This window comes from Panthera pardus, unplaced genomic scaffold (genome assembly GCF_024362965.1).
Source record: "Panthera pardus isolate Hobbes unplaced genomic scaffold, ASM2436296v1 HiC_scaffold_12, whole genome shotgun sequence".
Classification (NCBI taxonomy): Eukaryota; Metazoa; Chordata; class Mammalia; order Carnivora; family Felidae; genus Panthera; species Panthera pardus.
The window spans coordinates 21207790-21229531 of NW_026526677.1; the positions used below are offsets into that span (position 1 = coordinate 21207790).

At 38.5% G+C, this 21742-nt stretch overlaps 1 protein-coding gene across 4 annotated transcripts in view; it reads left to right on the plus strand.

The window, feature by feature from the left end:
• The first annotated feature begins 6019 nt into the window (after positions 1 to 6019).
• LRRC4C (leucine rich repeat containing 4C) overlaps positions 6020 to 21742 on the plus strand; it is a 1200301-nt gene continuing 1184578 nt past the window's right edge. For all 4 annotated transcript variants that reach the window (XM_019470147.2, XM_053899824.1, XM_019470145.2 and 1 more), the window contains exon 1: positions 6020 to 6578. The gene's annotated coding sequence lies outside the window, so the exon portion shown is untranslated. The remainder of the gene's footprint in view (positions 6579 to 21742) is intronic.

Below are 21742 nucleotides of genomic sequence, written 5' to 3' on the forward strand. Positions count from 1 at the left end.
TACTGCTAATACTAATCCAAAAAGCTGAAGTGGCTATATTAATGCCAGATAAAATGGACTATATGAAAAAATAATACCAGGGGCAAAGAGGGTTATTGCATAGGGATAAAGAGTTAATTCGTCAGACAATATATTAAATCTTCAACATTTATATACGTAGGGACAGAGCTTTAAAATGCACAAAGCAAAACCAGATAAAATTGATAAATAAATCCACCATTACAGTGGAGAATTTCAATAGTAGAATAAGTAGACAGAAAATCACTCTAGACAAACTGAATAACATCATCAAACAACTTGTTATAACTTTAGAGCACTTTACCCAACATCCTTACCCAACAACCACGGAATATGCACTGTTTCAAAGAGCACACAAACATTTACCATGCTAGGCCGTAAAGCAAGTTTGTAAGTTTAACAGGATTCAAATCAAACAAAAAATGTTCTCTGATCACAGTAAAATTAATTAATATTAGAAATCAATAACAGAAAGATATCTGGAAAATCTCCTAATATTTGTAAACCAAATAACACACATAAATAAACCATGAATTAAAGAAGAAACAAAAAGCAAAATTAAAAACAATTTTGAGTATAATGAAAATGAAACACACTTACCAGATTTTGTAGAATGCAACCTGAGAAGTTTTGAGAGGCAAATGTGTTGCAGTAAAAGCTTGAGTTAGAATAGGATGACTTCAAATCAGTGGCCTCACCTTCTCTTTTAAGTAGAAAAATAAGAGCAAATGAAACCCAAAGTAAAAAGAAGAAATAAAGAGCAGAAATCAGTGAAATTGAAAACAAAGATAGAAAATGAGTTGAACAAAGAACTGGGTTTTTGAAAGGATCAGTAAATGGATAAATTTCTAGCCAGTCTGATTAAAAAAAAAAAGTGAATGCACAAGTTTCCAATATGAGTAATGAGAGAGTGGGGATCACTATAGATCCAGATATTAAAAGGATAAAATGAATTATTATGAATTAGTAAATAGCTATTAAAGGAGTAGTTTAATTATACCACATTAAGAATCTACATACAGGCTACTGTTAGTTTATTTAAGGCTAAAGTAGAAAGGAAGAGCTGGATCAAGGACATAATATGTTAAGTTTCTGGATTGTTACAGCATATTTTCATTAATAACAACAACAAAAAATTTCTAGTACCTGGGACTTGAAGAGACCTATGTTAGACTCTCTCTAGTGAACCAAAAGACAAAAAGATGTCCTTTGAAGATGTATGTCATGTATGTAAAATAATAAAGCATAAATGTTCAGTGATACGGAATAAATAAGTACTCTTTATATTGATGAGAGGGAGTGATTATAAAGGTCCAGGCAGACCTGTTGGAGAAATTGATCCAAATAGCTCAGCATTTATGCTAGAATTACCTAAGCTTGCAATTTCTGGGTGTAAATAAGAAAGCTAAATAATTTGAGAAACATAATAATGCCCAGACCTTAATAACTGGTTGAAACACTTTAAATAAAAAATCCAAGCTAATTTCAAGATGTAATGAATAAAAATTTAAAGAGATGGAATAATAGAATGTAATCTTTTAGGGTAATGAACTAATTCAGAACACTTGGATTACAGACAAACAAATTTTCCAATAAGCCAAGGAGGGATCAAATACTACATTAAGTTTCTGCTCTTATATTATGGCATATGATGCAGGGAACAAACAAAAGCATAGTGACATGCTGTAAGTAGGTTTCATTTAAAGAAAAAATAGACATCGAAGCTTTCACATAAGAATTCTCAGAGGAATTTGCTCATAGTGATGCTGTTTGGATCCTTTTATACTCACTATTGATTCCCCAAAAATAAAACACATCCAAATTAGAGTCATGCATTCATCTCTTGTTTATGGTAGCTATTGACTTATTATCCCAGGCCAATTCTGGGAATTTAGAATTTCCAATAATGTGGATTTAGGTGAATTTCCTCTCCTTCAATCCAAACATGAATTAGTTTAAAAGTTTGAAAGTTTAAAAGTCCCAGATTACCAGTTGTAATATTCTGGGATGCCTGGGTGGGTCAGTTGGTTGAACCTTTGACTTTGGCTCTGGTCATGACATTGTGGTTTGTGGGTTTGAGCCCTGCATGGAGCTCTCTGCTCTCAGTGGGGAGCCCGCTTCAGCTCCTCTGTCCCCCTATCTCTTTGACTCTCCCCCACAAGTGCTCTCTCTTTTTCCAAAATGAACAAATATTTACAAAGAAAAAAAAGTTGAAGTATTCCAATACTAACATCTTCTTTAAAATTTTTTTTTTTAGTGTTTATTTTTTGAGAGAGAGAGACAGAGCATGAGCGGGGGAAGGGCAGAGAGAGAGGGAGACGCAGAATCTGAAGCAGGCTCCAGGCTCTGAACTGTCAGCACAGAGCTTGACGTGGGGTTCAAACCCATGAGCCTGAGATCATGACCTGAGGGGAAGTCGGGCGCTTACCTGACTGAGCCACCCAGATGCCCTAAATACTGACATCTTCTGAGAAAGAAGTCTTTTCTTGCAGTGTCAAGGGAAGAGTTCACAGGTACCCTGCTGTCCTGCAATTCAAACATACCATTTGTCATTTCCCCGTAATACACCACCTTTCAGGTTAGGACTAGGGACCGTTGCTGGGACTGAGCTTTCTCAGAGTGAGGGAGGGCACAAATTGGAACAAATCAGACTTCAAAGAAACTTTTCTTCAACTTTAGTATAAATATCCAAGCTATTCTAGATTTTCAGGATGCTGTATGATGAGCAATGGGCACACAGTGAGCTGTTTAGTTTTATAACTCCTTTATTTTTTTTATCTGACACATTTCTTTAAGAGATCCAGAAAAATGTTCATGTAACTGATGCCCTGTGGTTGTTGGAGGAGGCCATTGGAGTGGCCTGCCTCTTTCTTCAGTCTCTCTTTTCCCTCTGTGTTCCTATTCGGAGGCCAGTTTGAGGTTTTAGGGGGGAAACTCCTGAGGATTTAAAAGAACAGGGTTCACATTCTGGGTATTCATTTTCTACCACAAATATTTATTGAATACATAATAACTGATAAAATTCAGTATCTCGATACCCATTTAAAAATGATCTGAGTTGTTGGGACGCCTGGGTGGCTCAGTCAGTTAAGTGTCCAACTTTGGTTCAGGTGATGATCTCACGGTTCGTGAGTTCGAACCCCGCATCAGGCTCTGTGCTGACAGCTCAGAGCCTGGAGCCTGCTTCAGATTCTGTCTCCCTTTGTCTCTTTCTGCCTCTCCCTGGATCTCACTGTCTCTCTCTCAAAAATTTTAATAAACATTAAAAAAATAAATGATCTGAGTTGCGATGCTACTGTGATGGAATGTGTCATGGAATTGCTGATTTAGGAACTATCCCCATTTCCTGGGGTCTTTTCTTGCATCGTTAAGCGTTTTCATGTTAGTGCTTGGTGGTACTGTTGGATTCATAGCAAGTCTTGATGGGAAGCAGTAAGCTGCTATCAGATTTTCTTTCAAATATTCTGTTTGAGTCAAAGTGATCTCAGACAATTAATCAAGAAAATGAGTCTCTGTTTTAGTGAGTCTAGGAGCACAGAGATACTTGCGAAAATGTATTTGTGTGTATAATAAACTTTAAAAAGGGGTCCAAAGTTACTCGACTTTAGTTTACAAAAACTATTTGTAAAAATAAATTTAAAAACAAACATCTCACTGTCAAAATAATTGATTAAATGATTCTACTTGTTTTACCTGTGGCTAGCAAAGACAGAGCTAACATGGTGAGAAACAAACATCTACTTTGTTTATAAGACCCATGTAGTACTTCTAAATCGCTTACTATGTGTCAGGAAATATGCCAAGCACATAATAAATATTAATTCATTCCATTCCTCACAATAATCCTATTAGGTATGGAATAATGTCCTGCTTGCAAGTGAAAGGAAAACAAGGAAGAGAAAGGTTGATAAGGGAGACAGCTGTGGAGGCTAACGGCTATAAGGAAGAACTGAAATTTGAACCCAGTTCTTCTGGACTCCAATGCCCAAACTTTTAACACTAACTTTTACTGGCATCTGAGCTAATTAAGACTAGGATTTGGTGCATACTAATAAATTGCATTTAACTAAATAAAGACAAAAATGATACATACACTAGATTTTTAAAACCTTTGATGCTGTAACATAAGTGGGATTGTTGATCATTCTTGATTCTTTATGTATTTTGTCTATATGCTGTGTTTATGAATAATGTCCAACTCCCAAACGTGAATAATTACTTTAAAATTTTTTAATAGATATGATCAAAGTGAAAGAGTTAGTGTTTTAGATGGAAACCTTAAACATTTTATATTGAATTTCATTGCCAAATTTACTTTGTCCTACCTATCTGTTTTAAAGTTTAATCTAGTAGTTGCTGTATTACAAACAAGAAGATATTTAAATGATATATTTTATGGAATAAAAAATCACTGATATTCGTGGCATAGGATATTTTTTCTTTTTAATATCAATAACAGGTCATCTAGAATTTGTAAATTGGTGATTTGAGAGTGACATTTGGGGGAAATGCAAGTTTCCTTCCACATTCTTATTTGAACTTTTAAATTTCATAAAAATTTAGTATTTCAGAATTCATTTTATAAATTTGATTAAAATCTGCTTGTTAAATTAGATTAAATGTTTGCAGTTGTTGGTAGAATTCTTTTACCTATATCCTCTTTTGTGACATCTGCTGACAATTCCTGGTATTGCAGTGTTCCATAATTTGTCCTTATCTGCCTTCTCCAACTGTCCAGTACTTACATATTCAGATAATACCAATTTAAATCACCTGAAGGGACTTAGTGATTATACTTGACTAAAGAAGAGGTATTGTATTATGAGACCCAATCATAGAAATATGAGTCCTGTGGAGGCTGAGGAATTATTCACTTGGCATATTCTTATTTTTTTCTTTCATTGCTTGGTACTAAAACAGATATCATACATGTTTTCACCCTGAAAACCTCAAACTCCTTCCATGTAAGAATATTACATAGAGTAATATTTGCTATTGACAGTTGTCAACCAATCCTTCTAACGACATTGCCACTCAGACATTCTCCACAATATGATAGTTATGTGATAAAAACTGTACATTAGAATAAAACTGAAGGGGTAGACTCTAAATCCATATTGATAATGAATGAACTGTACCTAGATCCCTGCACACACCAGTGCATGGCTACAGAGCAGAACGCACGAGCAAACTTTTTATATTACCAAGAATCCATTTATCCACTGTCCCATCAGTCAAATTCAGATACTTGTTGCCAGTTCCAAGATTTATAGGCTGGAGCTGGTTTTTGAAATTGCTTTGTATTTCCATTTAACAACCAGGGCAGCAGCATGTTAAAATTTTGCCTTGGTCTCCTCGGAGCCTATTTATAAACCTAATTTGTCTCCCTGGACGTTTTTTTTTTTTTCCTCTCTCTTTCAAATGTCAGCTCTAGGCTTCTGGACTATTATCCCACCCCCCCCCCCCCCCGTTTCCCCCCCACCCTGCTTATTTTTATTCCAAACATAATACTGTCATAGACCATGCCATTGCAGGACAGTGATGATTCTGATGATCTAGTCCTTCCAGGCAGGTTACAAACAATCTTGTCTTCTGGCCGGAGATGGATTCACTGCCCTCCCTGCAGACACCCAGGCACACACACAGAGCACTGGGAAGTACACATTTACTGTATACTGCATGCCGACTGCCTTGAAGAAACTGTAGCTAACCACCTTATTAGTATTCTTGCCTCCACTGTGTCTCACTTGCAGCATCAGAGGGCTGAGCAAAATGCAGTGGAACAGGGACAGACACAGCTCTGGCAATCATCTCAATGCAGGCTGCCGAATGCTGGGGGTGGGGGAGGCAGCGCATCAAGATTAATAACCTTGCCATAATCCGGGGCACCCTGCAAGCAGACACCTCTGCTGATTGACCCGCTCCTGGCTTGATGAATCTGCCTGGGGGAGAGGGATCCGGCATCTACCTTGTCCTGGCCCCCCCCACCCCCTGATTTTGGATGTTCTTTTGATCCTACACCGATCTGGGAAGGTAACAGTGAGCCGAATTATCTGCAGCACACAGCAGCTATTGGAGGTTACTACTGACAGTTTTCATTACACTGGTGTGTGTGTGAGCGCGTGTGTTTGTGTGTGTTTGTGAGTGTGGGTGCCTGCTTTTTGTATGAGATGTGTGAGTGTCCGTGAATGTGTGTGCGTCTGTGTGACAACCAAAGCAGGTATATCGTACAGTAGGAGATTTCAACAGCGTGAAAATATTCTCTGGGCACTTGGACTCAGTCTGTAGCCCCCAGCCTTCACCATCCCCTTCCTCCCCCCACTCCCCCCCTTTCTCTTTTTGCCTTTGATGAGTTTTTGGCTTACTTTTTGGCGGAGTCTCTTGGACACGTTTTTTGCTGGTGCTGGAAGATCAGATAAATGGAACCTTTGAAAACTGATTATTTTTCCTCTATGTGACTTAAAAAAAAAAAAAACAAAGAAGAAGAAAATAGAGTAGTGCAAGATAAGCTAGAGGATTTTAAATTTTCCTTGGTGAACTTTGAGGATCTGTAAAAGAAGGTAAGTCACGGGACTCCTTAGATCTTAGTCCTTGGTTTCTTGCAATGTTTGTGCTTTCCTGTTTGTTTTTGGAAATCCATATGCAGTTTATAAGTGCTTTTCAGAGCCTGTAATGCTCAGAAGAACTCAGTGTGTGGCATTTTGGGGCTATTTTCATGCCAAGGAGATTATTTCCATTTGTATAACCATCCCCCAGCCCTCTTCCTTTTATTTATTTAACATTTTCACAGTGAATTCTGCTTCTATGAAATCTGGGGGGGGGGGGGGGGATCCAGCCTTCTCCCTCCCTGAAATACTCTCTAAATTTGAGGGGAAAAATGAGAATCGCTAGTGGCAGAGGCTCTGAGTAAGAGGCAAAAGTGTGTCTGCTCAGAGACTGAGGGTGGGGGTTGGGGGTGTAATCTGGACTTTATGATAACTTAATAGTAGACTTTTTCCCCCCCAAAGCCCTTATTTTTTTCTGGAATAGTTAAATCTGCTCTGGAGAGGAGCGAATGTGTGGAATACAGAGAAGCTGTTTCAACAGCTCTTAATTGGAACAAATGAGAACAAAGTGGAAATTGTTTAGTATTTTGAACCTCCTTTTTTGCACTGATTCTGTTGCGATTGTATCTCATTAACCTTTCTGAATGCTCTGTCCCCTGATGAAGACTAGTGTCTCTCATTTTGGAACATCCCCTTACCCTACATGGTCCCTAGAGAAGGGAGTGCAGTTGCAAATTGCTCTTAATTGTCTACTCTTGGCTGTAAAAGCAAGCAGGCAGCATCAGGAATTCAGGTGACTTTAGTCTCACATCTTGCCTAACTCAGGCATCCCTTTAGTGTTTCCTGGTGGTTAGCTGTGCCTCTTTTTTCTTTTTTCTTTCCCTTTCCTTCAAAGTGAAATGCAGATAGTATTTTACCCATTTCCATCCAGAGGTTACTTAATTAAAGCAAAATAGCCTTTCACTGTGTTAGCATCTGTGTTCCTGTATCTGTAGGTATTTTTATCTGTGTACTGGCATCTCTTAGCTTCTCCCTAGAAGTGAGAATCACTTGTAAATATATTTCTAAAATGCTGAGACCCCCCCAGATAGAAGCAATAGAACTTCAGTCTTCCTCAGCCTATATATGTGGATGGTTTATCCTAAAAGGAACGGTGATATTTCATGGAATGTTGGCCAACTTGAACTGTTACTGTGAACATTTTCATGAAAGAGCTGACAGTACGTTAACTAGGCAGAGGAGAGCACACATAGGTGTTTTGCTAAGTGTGGATGTCTCTGTATAGAGAGGGAGATGATGCAAATTGTAACATGAGCTTTGTTCAGAGACCATTGGGGGTCAAAGATGTATTGGGGCATCCAAGTTGAGGGATGTCAGATGTCATACTTGAAACATTAAGACTGTTTTCTCTAAGAAGGATCCCCCCCCCCCCCCCCCCCCCCAGTTCAGGACTAAAAAGAAAAAAAAAACTTAGATGAGATTATACCCTGGTATTACCATGGACTATCCCTTCTATCTGATGTTTTTGCAAAGTGGTATTAGAGAAACCATTTAAGGAATGGCAGCTGTTATAAGATGCCCCCTACCCCAGCTGACCCTTCCTCCACTCTGCTCTTGGTAAAGATACTATGGGAAGACTGTCTCTTATCAGTATAATTTATGATCTGTCATTCTTGTCAACTATTTCTGCTCTGGATATTTTCATCTGTTACTCCTAGATTCCAGTTACATTTCTTTTATCAGAAAGGGTTTTTTTTTTTTTTCATTTTTAAATGATTGAAACCTAGGAGAAACTCCAGATAAAATTTCATTTTCTTTGTGGCTCAAACAACCTGGGACTCGTGAAACCTGAAGGCGAATGTGGTACATACACCAGAAACACAGGGTACTGTTCTGAAGAGCGTACAGAGCCCTGATGCTTCTGGAGGGGGTTTGGAGTTCCCCACACTCTGCCTGGATCATCACCATTCCTTACATCGGCAGCTCTTCGTGAACACGCAGCTTTTGGTTACCAGTACCAGATGCAGAGGGACAGTATATTACACCTTCTATTTTGTGAGGGGACTGTTCTGAATGAAGAGGAGCCCTTCGAAAATGCCGTTCTGGAAGTTGGCAAATAAGTGCCTCTTGTTATTGAGGCTATTTAATTCTGACTTTTCCCCCTCCCATTCACATTCTCACCCAGGGTGGGCATATTTAGAGTTGTGGTATTGGTTCAAAAACCGGTTGAAGATTATTCTCAACACCATCTAAAAAATAATCAGGATAACATCTTGGCTTTTGTGTAGTTGAGATTTAATAATTGTAATGAGTGAATCTTCTAGCAATAGCAACACTTTCATTATCACTTATTTTAAGCTAATAATAGAAATGGGGTGCAAGCCAACTCAGGGTTTTCTGATTACAGCTTCTGCAGTGAGTAAAGCCTCTCCCTGGTATGTCAGGGTTTCCTGGTGGTGTTTGAGCAGTTGTAACTTTGCATCTTTATTAGCTTAGGTCAGAGTAAAGGTAAACAGCTTTCTATCAGAACAGGCTCCAGATACATGGCTTTCTTTTGTCTTTTCTGGATTTGTTTTGTGATCAGAGTGGTTTTTGTTTTTGTTAGGTTTGTTGTTTGTTTGTTTTTAGTTTAATGGGGTTTGTTTTCTTGCTTAGTGAGTTCAAAGAAGAAAAGGGAGGGAGAGAACTTTTTGTTTCAGTACAGGTAATAAGTCAGTTGACAAAAGGTTGGACTTCCTGGAAGAAGGAATATATGCAGAGTTAATTTTTTAAAAAGAATTCATTGGTAGAGAATGCCATGAGTTTATCTGGGGGCGAATAAAGGAAATTCCAATTCCTTCTCTATTTAGTTCCAGTCAGTTATCCAGCCTCTCTTTGGGTCTTGGCTCAAGTGAACCAGCCAGGCCCAACATTCTTCCTTGTGTTTCTAAGACCTAGGGCACTTAACACATGAATGGCTCTTTCCTTCTGTAACTAGCAGAGCTGACAGCTGGAAAGTCAGCCACTGAGAACCTTTAAAGGAAGCCAGAAAGATCACCCCGTAAATTGAAGAGCGAAAGGGAGCTCTTGTAGCTTGGGCCCTGAAGGTGGGTGAAGACCAGGCGAACTGAACTTGAAGTTTTGATTGCTGAGTCATTACAACAGCCTGGAGCTGTGTGTTAGCTCCACAAACTGATGCTGACACTGGGGCTAATGCTAATAGACTGGAGCATCAGCCTACAGCAGAAAATGCAGACTCTTGGGATGAAGAAGATCCAGGCTCTCACGACAGATGCATGTTTGTATAGTCTTGCTATTGTTCTTCAACCCCTGAGAACTTCTCCCGGTCCCCTGTTAAATTGCAAAGGAAGAGATGGATTAATTAAAGTGAAGGTAGAACAGGGGCTTTGCAATGGACTAAATCAATTCACTCAATTTATCCGAATCCCCATTTGGGACTACTCAGTATACTGTCACCGGTAAAAGTGGGGTTGGGTGGAGACAGGGGTTAGAATCAGGAGAACGTTTGAGACTTAGGTGTCAGTCAAGCATTGATGGTGCACTTGATGGTCAGTAAGTCACTGAAAGTCTCAGAACTCTGATCATTCTTCCTGTTTAGGAATAAGCATCCTTATAGTGTGTCATTGGGATTATGATGAAGTATTATAGATATAAATATATTTAAGTATAAATTTAAATAAATATTTAAATATAAAATGATCTGTTATTACACTGCTATGGAAATGTAATGTACTATGGTAATGATGACTTCATATATGGTTTAAGACTTTACAAAATAGTTTCTTCAATATGATTTTCAAATTAAGCAGAACTTCATAATGGTGATCAATATTTGTGGTATTAAAATTTGGGTGTTTCACAAATGTGTTGACTATACCTCATCTCAGTAATTTCTGTGGCACACTCTTGGTTGCAGGTTTGTGTATGTGTGAGTGCCTGTGCAAATGAGCACGTATACACATGCTCAATTACTTGCAAGCAATTATACCTCCTATAGGAGGTGCAGCTTCAGATTCATGAAAAATAGAAAATGTGATGATCTCAATCCATTGTCATTGGATATCCAGAGAGGACAGGAAAGACTTGGACATCTAGACCTTTTTGGGGGACTACACAGATCATTATAGGGTTTGTGGAGTCTAGAAAACTCTATTCCACAATAAGGCTGTTGACTAGAATTTGAGTTAAACTTGGAAATTGTATCAGTAGGATCGCAATGAATTATCTTTGCGGGATAGATAGACCAGAATTAAAGGGCTCAGTTAGAGATCCTTATGACAAGAAAATATGGTAGTGATGGGCATTGGCTTTGAAGTTGGACTTGGGTTGGATACCTAATCTCTCAGAACCTCAGTTATCCAATCTGTAAAATGGGGATAATCAATCATTCAATGGGCCTCTGTGTGAGTGAATAGATGAGTGTATATGTACTTGACCCTTGAACAATATACGGGTTAGGGGTGCCAGCCTCCAGGCAGTAGAAAATCTCCTGTAACTTTTGACTCATCCAAAACTTACAGCTTACTATCTGTTGACCAGAAGCCTTACTGATAACATAGTCAATTAACATATTTTGTAGTATGTATTCTATATTGTATTCTTACAACAAAGTAAGCTAGAGAAAAAATCTTTTTAAGAAAATCAAAGGGAAGATATGTTTACTGCACTGTAAGACATCCACGTAATAAGCAGATCCACACTGTTCAAACCTATCTTGTTGAAGGTCAGCTGTCATAGTACTTGGCAAAATTCTTAACACAAAACTGAAACTATAGTTTCACATATATTTTCCCCCCTTCATCTGGCTTAAGAATTAGGAAGACCACTCTAATTTAATGTATTTATGTAATTTATGTCGGTAGGCAAAAGCCCCAAATGTAATCTGAGAGCTAAGCACCACGGGAGAGAGAAAGTTGTATTTCTGTAAATTAGCTCATTTCATGTACCATGATTTCATCAGATCCTTTCTCAGAGCAACCAAAGTGCCCTTTCCAGATGTCACCTCACTTACGCTCAGAACTTCCAAAATGATACTGAATGTAAGTAGCGAGAATCCTGTGCACCCATCCATATGTGGTTGCAGAAACACAGTTCACATGTCAGCAAGTGGTGTTAACATTGCTCTTTATCTAACATCTCGTTTTGTTCACAGTCAATGAAAGGATGCATATTTATTAAACACCTACCAGGTACAAGCACTGTGATCACCGCTGTGGGGGATGTAGGCCTCTCTCTGCTCATGCTTCTTTGCTGCAATTCCTGCATTTGGATGGGGCATGCTGCAGTTTCCAGGCTGTCCCCCTGGAATTTGGACTTCATAGTTAAATAGGATTAAGATTCCTCTGCAAGAAGATGACCTATGTGGGGCTATGTCATTGTGTATGACCTTTATTTAGTTCAAGAACATATTGCAAAAGATGTAAAAATCCTTGTTCCTGTTGTAGCTGAACTGAGCTGTCAGTGATGAGTTCAATTCTGCTTTGCTAACTCTGCACGGCTGATACCACTTGGCCCAGGTATTTCTGTTCTGCACAGTCAGCCTTTCCCTAGGCACGAAAGGAGCAGGGTTTTGTCCTTCAGATTGTGGGTTTTTCTGTCCTTACAATGAATGGATGGAGCTGATTTTATGGCTTGCCGAGAAGGAAGACAAGAACCATGTTTCCTTCAGTGTAAGACTGGTTTCTTAAAATCCAAATCTAGTAGAGTAAGAAAGGGAAGAGGCATGTCAATTGGTGAAAATAATAAATGCAAGTTTATACGTCTCAACCACAGACTTGAGCCTCAGGATTTGTGGTTAGAGAAGTGTACTGAACTAACTTACCTGAGTAATATACTGCAGATACACACAATAAGATGGTGTCATAAATTATAACGAATCCTCTCATAGTCATCAAATGTGTTCTAAGTGCCAGACGCTGTGCTATGTCGCAGGCTGTATTATTTACACTTTCAAAACAAAGGTAAGGTAACATTCCCATATTACAGATGCAACAAAAAGTGATTCACTCCTTTGTCCAATATTCAGACCAACTTCAAAGCTCATGTATGTCTCTTCTATGTATTCATAAGGATATATATTCTATATATACCATGTTTTAAAAAAATCTTTAGGTTGTAAACCCAATGCTTCTTCACATAAATCCTTGAATATGGAGAGTCCAGAGCAAGGCTTCTCTAAATGCAAATCAAATAATCTTGTTGCCATAACAGGACTCATTCTATCAGTGGAAAGATGTAGTCTCTGTCTCTAAGGGACCTCTGAAGGGTCACCTCCTGAACCAGTGGGTTCCAGGTAGCAGTAAGTCCTTAATGCTTTTGAGGTAGAGCCCAACTTTGACAATTAAGTAAATCTCACAGGAATGTTTGGTATCATGTAGCGTATTGGCAAAAGTAATTACAGTTACAGGATGTGGGACAAAGAAATGACAGTCTGCTCTGTAACATTAAATCCTAAGTAGCAGTGGACAATATTTGCAGAATGTACTTTATGGGTAGTGTCCCTAAGTGTCTCTCTATGTAACTTTGTATGGATTTCTTTGGTACCTTTTTCCTTTCCTTGCGTGGTTGTTGTAAAAAGATTAAGAAAAGTAATACTCAAAAGGGACTGAGAATTGGGATTTGGTTCTGTTCAATAAAAGATAAATAATAGGGATGCCTGGGTAGCTTAGTCACTTAAGCATCCAACTCTTGACTTCCGCTCAGGTCATGATCTCCCTGTTTTTAGGTTTGAGCCCCATGTTGGGCTCTGCTCTGACAGTAAGGAGCCTGCTAGGGCTTTTCTTTTTTTCCCTTCCTCTCTCTGTTACTCCTGTGCTCTTTCTCTCAAAATAAATTAACATTAAATAAATATTATGATATATTTTAAAAATTATAATAATTAGTAGTATTAATATGATAATTTAGGAATATCTGTTTGTGTATAAACCTTGTACTCCGCAGTGCCAGAGGTTATACAAATTGTTACCTCACATGAGTGAACAGAAACATGAATATCCATGTCTGTCTGGCCATAAAAATATGAGCGAGAGGAGGAAAATTATCTTTTAGATATTGATGTCAGTGAGGGACATGCTGACAGAAAAAGAGTGATTTGGCTCAGGGCATTCAAGGAGACTAGAGAAACAGAGAGCCAAGTCAGAATTTCATGTGCTAAGGAATTTTTTTTTATCATTCAATCCTAAAAATGCTGTGAACTTGGGAACGTAGCACAACGCTTATCTGTAAACAGGAAAAAGGGTCACATTTTGAAAGCTTTCTTGATAAAGAGAGGAGGTAACCATCTTCCTTTGACTTTATGCTATAAAAGAAACAAAGAAAATTTCAACTCTGCCTCTTTTCTCATCCCTGTAAAATTTCTCTAGCTTTTGTATGAAGTGTAGATATATATATATATTTTAAATCAGTTTTTGGTGTTCTAGATACTCCTTTTTGTATATATGAGGAAACCAGAATTCTCTGTGTTTGGTAAGCCATTCCAGGATAGGAGATTTAAATTCTTTATGTAGGACAGCTTGATCTTTATCTTCGTGATTTGCGTGATAAGTCCCAGAAGCAAGGACCAAGTATGTACACAATGGTTCAGGGTATACTTTTTGGGAAAAGTATGATTGGAATTAAAACTTTTGATCATACATGCCAGGAACCTTGCAGATGCTTAATGTGGAAGAACTGTTTCAGTAAAGAAAAGTTTTTTATACAAATTGAGACAAATGTTTGCATAACAGTAAAATAAGTATGAAGTGCAAACAATTTGAACAATCACTTTAGTAAAGGTGAAGTTGTGCCTGAAAATGACTGAGTGATTAGTAATAAAAACAGTGGCTGAATGTGCTAACTTTTTTCCTGTTGGAGACGTTCCCTATGTATAGTGATAAACACACTAAGGAGATAGGTACACACAAGGAAAAAATTGCACTCACACTCTTCTAAAGGAAAGTCATGTTTATATGTGACTTTTGCTCAGGATCTTTCCTCTACCAAAGAGCGTGGAATATAATAAATATGAAACACTTTATCAACCAACCTGTTCTGATTCCAGTGCCCCAAATAAGAGCATATATATATGTAAGTAGTTTTAAGTTTTTCTGCGTGTCCCTTGATTGCAAATACTTTAATGAACCAGAGTCTATCTGGTTCACAGACGGCTGAGTTCTTCTTGTGCTCATCTGGTGGATGCTACCTCCTTTATCCCTTTCTTCTTCTTTGACCTATCTTGCCTTACTGCCATGATTTTGCTGGATGTGTGTTTGCCCCTTCAAGTTGGATTTTTATTTCTGCCGTCACAATAGGCACTCATGCATTTTTTCTAAGCTTTCAGTAAGTGGAATTCTATTTTTCCTATCTGGCACATGTTTTTTTCCCCAAGACTCATTTGACTGAATATATATATATATATATAATTTGACTGATATATATATATCTTTTTTCTATTCCTGAATCTCAGAAGTATGACATAGATCTATATTAAGATCGCTTTTGCTTGAGTAAATCAGCATTGTCTATGAATGCTCTTGAGGATAATATCTTTGTGCTTATGTGTCCATTTCAGTGGTATCATTTGTCCATATGTTTCATTTTCTTTCTTTCTTTTTTGTTTAATGTTCACTTTTGAGAGAGAGAGAGAGAGAGAGAGGGAGAGGACAAGGGGTAGAGAGAGAGGGAGACACAGAATCTGAAGCAGGCTCCAGGTCCCGAGCCATCCAGCACAGAGCTCGATGTGGGGCTTGAACTCACAAACCATGAGATCATGACCTGAGCCAGAACCGGGTGCCCAACCGACTGAGCCACCCAGGCGCCCCTATTGATGTGTTTTTGAACACCTACTAGCTTCACTATTCCATCGAGTATAGTGTGGAACACAGAGTTGTAAACAAATGATGTTTTTCCCCTCAAATATGTTTATATACTATTGCTAATGTTATATTAGCAAAAGAGAAATTAACTTGCTAAACAACGCAGCATGGCATTCAGAACCAAAAAATGGAGTCAATATGAATTATTTACAGAATAAAGTTATCACTGGGGACTTTGTGATGGGGAAGATTAAGGAAGAAACTTGCTCTACATTATGTTTAGGACTAAATCCAGTTTTTCTGAAGAGAAATGGAAGAGATGAGGGCTTTAGTGTGAATAGGGGAAGAAAATGTCATCAACAAGTATTTGGTAGATAAGAATAAAGATTTGGGGTGGGTCCCATAGAAAGCCTAGAAAAAAAGAATCACAAAATTAACCCCGTAGCTATCATGTATTTAACATTGTGATATTCCAGGTGGTATGCTGGGAACTTCAGTTGTGAAAAGGAACTATGATGATTCTCACGGTACAGATGAGGAAACTCAACCTCAGACAAGTTGTGATTTGCTCAGGTAAACAGTCACATGTCGTGTATGATGTGTGCCTAGATGGCTCTGGCTGCAGAGCCCAGGTGACTTGGTTCCTCCCATTATGATCTTTATCCTTGTAAACCCTGAAAGCCATACAGTGTTCTGTATTTTCCCTTCCTGAGTTTCGAATTGTTCTTTACTCTTTTAGGTGAAAACTGTTTGGTGTAACTTTTTTTTTTTTAACCTTAATTTTCCTGGAATTTTTTCTCCAGTGATCGCCAAAAAGAGAGCTTGGAAACAAAGATAAATGCAAAGATTCCTATCTGGCATCCTTACTTTCTCTTCCCTGTTGAGATCTGAGTATGTCCCTTTTCTATTTTCTGGAAGGGGAGCTAGTGCTTTATACAGATGGTCTGTCGGACAGACAGATGGTCCTGACTTCTCTAATGGTATGTTCTAGAGAGAAACATGTCTGTGAACTGCCAGCTCAGAATGGAATGGCACTTAACATAAGCATGAAGAGTTGATAGAGGAAAGTATGTTCTCTGACCTTCCAGACGTCAGCCCAGTTTGTTAGTTTGGAATTCTTAGAGATAGAAGAGAGACTTCATTCTGCTGCAGTAGATGGCTATTTCTTTCTCTCAAGCCAGAGGGCTGATCCTTCCATAACAGTAAACTCAGAAATTTGCCAGGCAGTTTCATAGGATGCCATTTTTCTTGGCTTAGGGCCTGGATCTAAGGTAAGGATTCAGGAGAAGCAAAAGGCTGACCAGTTTGAAGCTAGTCCACTCTAATTCTGACCATGCCATTTACTGGGAGGGAGTGGAGGCAAGAAGGAATAAAAAACAAAACAAAACAATACAAAACAGCAGAGGGTTTTGCCAAGAGAAAGCCACTAATCAAATTGATTCTTTGGTCATTACTTTTAATCTCTATGGGGACAGTACAGAGTCACCTGTCAGGCTTGTGGTTAAATAACCCCTTGATTCTCCCCCCTAATGAGAGCAGAGATAGGAAATTTAAAAATGGGAAAAAAGCTAATTTCATCTCTATCTGAGGTTTGGGTACTGCTCCAGAAAAACCTGCCTTCCTCGATATCTGTTTTACTCACCTTCACCACCTCCCATAGTTGTTAGTGATTTGAGCGTCCACAGCATAAGGAAATCTTTCCCTACTCTTGTCTTGTGTTCCCCTAGTCTTCTTGCCAAGTGGAGGCCACAGAAGATGCAAGAAAGTCCTGTTCAGCAACAGCTCCTGTTTCTGACATTGACTCAGACCTACCTACTGGCTTGCTAGGACTTCCCAATTTCCTGCTTCCTCTCTCCAACTTTTTAAATATATCTCATCTCCAGATCCAAGTGTTCCAGCATCTATCTCAGGCCTTCCTCCTTTTTGGTAATGTCTCTACTTACAAACCTGTATTCTTTGTTCTAGTCTTTATTCTGCACAGTTCCACAGTTTTAAGCAACCTAGGGCTTCACATTAAAAGGCATTGCTTCCACTTGCCCCAGCTTGCGATATTGTGAGCAGTGTTCAACCCTCCAGCCCCCTTGCTGGGCATGGGGAGCAGATGCTGCCTTTGCATAATGACTCTGAATCTTCCCAACCTGAAAATCCTAGTTACACATTTGCCAACGATCTCCTTTTTTCTGGCATTTAATGTAAGTGTCTTTTAAAAAGGATGATGTTCTTACCTTGCCAGATCGGGACCATGATAACAGCCAGCATTTATTAAGCATTTACTATGCATTTAGAACTTTATATTCATTTTCAAAAATTCGACTCCCCCTCCTTCCCCCAAGAAAGCAACTGAAGTAGATATTACACACATTTCAAAGAAGGAAACATTTGGGGCACCTGGGTGGCTCAGTCAGTTAAGCATTTGACTCTGGATTTTGGCTCAGGTCATGATCTCACTGTTCATGCTCTGTGCTGATGGTGTGGAGCCTACTTGGAGAGAGGCTCTTTCTCTCCCTCTGTCCCTCCCCCACTTGCTTGCTCTCGCTTTCTCTCTCTCTCTTAAAATAAATAAAAATAAATTTCAAAGAAGGAAACATTTGGGGCACCTGGGTGGCTCAGTTGGTTAAGCATACAACTTTGGCTCAGGTCATGATCTCGTGGTCCATGGGTTCGAGCCCCACATCAGGCTCTGTGCTGACAACTCAGAGTCTAGAGCCTGCTTTGGATTATGGGTCTCCCTCTCTCTGCCCCTCCCCCACTCATGCTCTGTCTCTCTCTCTCTCTTTTTCTCTGTCTCTTTCTAGCTCTCTCAAAAATGAATAAACATTGAAAAAATTTTAAAAAAATATTTTAAAGAAGGAAACATTTAAGCTAAGAGAGGTTAAATAAATGGCCAAGATCACATAGCAGAGATCTGGATAAAGCAAGTATCTATGTCTAGAAGTGTTGTCGTATGCTGCCTTCGAAGTCATTTAAAAAATAAGTGGTCCCTTCTTTCAGAGGGGAATGCATGGGATTTTGTATTTGGGTATATAAGAAAAAGCTTTGTAAACTTTAAAGCTCTATGCAAATGTTAATTGTTACTATGTTCTACCCTAAAATTATTTATGGATGACACTGCATATATTTATATAGCTCAGTATAACAAATAGCTGATTAAGGAGCAATCATTTCTCAATTTTAAAGCAGAAATATTGTGGATGCTTATGAAATAGAGCTTGAAAAACAGATGTGTGCGGGAGCCTGGTTGGTGTGTCTGGTGAAATACCGTACAACCTGACTAAATTACACTAATGAGTTGGAGACCCATTACAAATTATCACATTTGCCCAATTAGCAAAGGAGTAACTTAGAGAAAATGACTACTAAGGAAGCAAAGCTGATATAAAGGAAAGACAAAACTTCAAGGAAGCCTAAAAGATGGTAGTACACACCACACTCACATGCACACACACATTACAATAGGTAAAGTTGTTAACATTATTCTGAAATCTGCAAAAATGTGTACAATATGGATCTATGTGTATATATGGACTGCTCAGTTCCATTGCCTCCCCTCCAATTATCTCAGGTCTTACAACAGAGAACAATGAATGGAAGCTCATTGTTTGGAGGTTCCCCAAAAAAGTTTTATGTTTCTACTGAGTTTGAATTTTGTGTTACAGTTACACTATTATACTAAAGTAGACTGTGGTTCTACATTTAGTTAAGTTTTATTATATGCTTTGAGGATTGCATTCCCATCCTGAACACATCAATAGGTATTATCACCTTGGAGTGTTCTTGGTTACAGTACTTTTTTCTAAATTTTTCTTAGAAGTCATTCTTCACATATTCTCAGGGAGAAGGGCCCTGCTTTCCAGATTCTCTCAATAAACTTATTTTGAGGACAAAAATAAAAAAACAAGTTATCTACCAACCTCCTTGCGATTATAAAATCTCAGTGTTTGAGAGCTCAAAGAACAATACCCCATTTAAATCTAGATTATTTTTCCTGGAGTTTTAATAGTATCAAAATAGACTTTAATACAATTTAGAAGTAGAAATCCAGTAATTGCATAGTTGCCTATTCCATTTATTTCCACCACTTATTGAATATTGTTTATCAGTGACAGGGATGTACATATATCTTGTGTAACTCTTAGTACAGGCAATAATGTAATCACTTTTCATATACAGATAGGGAAACTGAGGCTTAGAGAAGATAAGTAAATTGACAGTGAGGATGCATCTAATAAATGTCTGAGCTGGGATTTGAGAAAATAAGTGTCATGTTTCAAAGGCACTTACAGTCTACCAAACATATGGTCATATTCACAGCAGGCTTTCTGCTAAAATTATGGCTTGTAAGCCCAGATCTTCATAATTAAAATAATGGCCTGCTCTAATTGCCTGCATTCTTTTCTGTGTTTCTAAACTTTTCCTTGTTCCTGGGCTTTGATCAGATGGTCAATGTGCTGTCAGTTTTGCCTTAGTTTTAGTTTTGTGGCTTTAGAATTCTTTGTGCTTTACTCTATACTAGGACTTACTAAATTTAACACAGACCATCTTCTGGTGCATACAGCCTAGCAGATACATGCTTCTAGCCTTCTTGGTGAGGAAATGGGGCTACATTTGTCCTTTTTCTGTAATAACGATAAAAACATGGTCACAAAGTCCATGTATCCTGGTACGTATGGCCTTTTTCTCTGTGACTCCCATGAAGAAGTAGAGTCTGTTTTGTTACTCCTTGAAACTAGACTACCTTTGTGACTTGCTTTGATAGAATGTAAGAGGAATGGCATTCTAACTTACAGGGATAGGCATTAGGAAGCCTGTAGCTTCCATTTTTCTCCCATGAAAGGAAGCCCATCTAGCTGGAGTATATACAGAAGACCCATCACTCTCTCCCTTTTCCCTGTGTTGTGTCTTCGAAAGCCAGCATGGCTGCCAGACGTGTGAGGGAGGCCACCTCAGGCCTTCAAGCTCAGCTTCTTCTCCAGCTAAATGCAGTTGTGTAAGTGAACTGAGGAAGCCAGAAGCAGAGAAAGAGCCCATCCAATACAGAGAGTGGTTAGATAGAAGAAATGTCTAAGTCTCTGTATTGGGATGATTTATTACACAGCAGCAGTTTACCGGAACAGAATTACCTACTAGACAGGTGTTATTAATTTCTTAAGATTTAAGTTGAGGTGGGAGTGATTTGTGAGTTTCTGAAGTTGTTGACTTTCTGTGTCTTTTTGAAAAAGAGTAACCTGGTAACCTAGTGGTATAGCTCTCTTCTGTGAATATGGATCTCTTCAACTGCAGTGTTGCTGATATAAAAAGTCTAGATTTTGCTAATTAGCAGCTTGGCATTCATTCAGCTTCATTTTTTACTGCTTTTGAGTCATTATTCAGCAAACATTTAGAACCGACTATGTGTCAAGCATACTCATTGAAAATAATGTAATATTTATTATGAACAGGTTCAATATAGAGAGGAAATAAATTTCCTCCACACCTCTAGGGTATTAAGTTTTACACACACACACACACACAGTTACTCATTCATACTCCTATGTTATGGATTCCTTCTTCCACTCGGGTTTTTATTTGAAGGAAAAAAAGTTACCCTCCTTGGACCTTGTGATAATAATTTGTATGTTTATTTACATGTTCACATTTAATTCTCCCAGTAACCCTCTGAGAAGGGTGTTATTTTTCCATTTTACATATGGGAATACTAAGGGTAAAAAGATTAAGTGATGGTTTCAATGTCATACAACTGGAGAACGCAAAATCGAAACGTGTATCGTGACTTCTACTCCCAGGACCTTTTTTATTGCATGAGATCTCCTACTTCCATCCAGGACTATGAGACCAGCTCCAGGGCCTCCACTTTATCTCTTTCTGTTTTTTTTTTTTTTTTTTTTCATTTTTTTCCCTCTCTCACTCCATTTAACGTTAGCCCTTCTCCTAATTGGTAGTAGGAATTCTCCTGTACTATGTGTATGGAAGCCTTCTTGCAAGAACAGAACATTGTTTTCTAGATATTGAAAAGCACTTGCCTCATGTGGGGTGTCTATCTTGTTTCAGAAAGTCCTTTGTGTGGTGACATGGGGTCCTGATTTGCTTTTATGGTCAATTTATTCAGAATTAAGCTGTCAAGGGAGTAAGCCCCAGGGAAGAGGAATTTTCCCTTTAATGCCTCATAAGGTATTTCTTGGGTGATATTGCACAGCATCTTCTTAGAACATGTGAAGAAATAGACATGGTGAACTAAGGTTGCGTGTTAAATCTTAATTTCTGCTACTCCTGAGGCAGAGTTTATATACCTGAGGTACAGCTTCTTGCCAGATCTAAGTGGGAGGGATAAAAGTTAACTTAGATTCCTTGCCCTGTACCAACAAAATGTCCCAATTTTAGTGTCTTCCT